Here is a 1,816-nt window from a genome sequence, read left to right as displayed (position 1 = left end):
ACTATGGCTTGGCTTAAGGCAAACTGTAAAATTGGATGTTTTGGATAATGATTATCAATTTGTCCTGAATAGGAGGCAACCAAGACTGCCCAATTGTTAGTTGTTGCTGCCAGGGTTTGAACTTGAGGGTTTGTATAAGGCATAATTAGCATATGAGGTTCTTTTCCAAAATGAGTAATGGCTGCGTTTATCCCCCGAAGTGCAAGTTGGGCAACTGCATTAGGATTCCAATCAATGATATTTGCAGGGGAAGCATTAGGGTTAACCCACAATAAGGGTTCATTTTGCCACCAGACTGCTGTTGGTAACTGTACAGATTTTAATATGCACAATTCAAATGATTTCGACTCGTCAATGCGTTGTAATTGAGCATCTTGTAAGGACTTTTCTACAGTTTGAAAGCTTGACATGCAGGTGGGGTAAGTGCTCTGTGGGAGGAGATGTGGGTATCTCCCTCTAATATATCAAATAAGGGCTTTAATTCCGCTGAGGGAATTTTTAAAAAATGGGCTTAGACAATTAATATCTCCCAGCAATTTTTGGAAATCATTCAAGGTATGTAGTTGATCTTTGCGAATCTCTAATTTTTGAGGAACAATTTTGTCAGGATAAATGAGTGACCCTAGGAAGGCTCCTATTCGAGCAACTTGCCCCTTTTCAGTGGCCACCTGCAATCCCCATTGCCCTAACGTTTTTATTAATATAGGGTATGCATCTTGCAATAACTGTGAATTTTTATGGCAAATCAAAATGTCATCCATATAAATTATCACCTGTAATGATGGAAAATGCTCTCTAACTGACTTAAGTGCCAATTGAACATACAGTTGACACATGGTGGGGCTATTCGCCATCCCCTGAGGTAGGACCTTCCATTGGTATCTTTGATCAGGCTCTAAATGATTAATGTCTTGGATGGTAAATGCAAATCTTTGCCTATCTTGAGGGCATAAAGTTATAGAGAAAAAATAATCTTTAATATCTATAATTATAATTTCCCAATTTTTGGGTAAGGCAGAAAACAATGGCAGCCCTCGTGAACTGGCCCAAGCAGGTGCATTTGTGCATTAATTGCTCTAAGATCATGTAATAAACGCCATTTGCCAGATTTTTTCTTAATTACAAAAATAGGTGTTTTTCAGGGTGAGGTAGAGGGCTCTAAATGACCCAAGCGTAGCTGTTCAGAAATCAGTTTTGTGGCTGCTTCTAACTTTTCAGAGGAGAGAGGCCATTGAGNAANCCATACANCTTCCTCTGTAAGCCATGGTATGGGCATGGAGCCCTCAACGGCCCCTAGNAAAAACCCAAACCTTGTCTCCCATTATTACCTTCTTGAGGGATAGGTTCCAGTATACCCTGTTCTCCTTTCCCTAATCCCCTTCCTTCTTTATAGCCCATTTTCTTCATCATTTGAACAGCTTGTGGAGAGTATTCATTAGTCAAGGTCATTCCCAGTGCCTGTAAAATGTCTCTCCCCCAGAGATTTACTGGGAGTGATAAAACATAGGGAGTGAATCATTCCATTTGACCTTCAGGTGCTTGCCAGCTCAAAGAATGGGAGCTAATAGTGGGGCAGGACTGAAAACCTAACCCTTGCAAAGAATATGATGACTGAGTGACGGGCCAGGCTTTTGGCCACCAGTGGGAAGAGATGATACTTTTATCTGCTCCTGTGTCTAAAATGCCTTTAAATTTTTTCCCTTCTATAACTAATTCTAAGAATGGCCTGGAGTCAAGAGGCATTATTACATAAGCAGAATCATTTCCAGTAGAACCAATCCCTCTGGCAGCTCGAGGGACACCAGAGGAAGGAAAA

The 1,816-nt window shown here is 40.8% G+C and overlaps 1 pseudogene; it reads right to left on the bottom strand.

Annotated features, from left to right (window-relative positions):
* LOC110286261 overlaps positions 1–1,816 on the bottom strand; it is a 4,692-nt pseudogene that overhangs the window by 1,536 nt on the left and 1,340 nt on the right.

The sequence above is a fragment of the Mus caroli genome, chromosome X, assembly GCF_900094665.2.
Source record: "Mus caroli chromosome X, CAROLI_EIJ_v1.1, whole genome shotgun sequence".
NCBI lineage: Eukaryota > Metazoa > Chordata > Mammalia > Rodentia > Muridae > Mus > Mus caroli.
The sequence above is the reverse complement of the archived record's forward strand: the minus strand, read 5'-3'. Positions and strand labels throughout refer to the sequence as shown.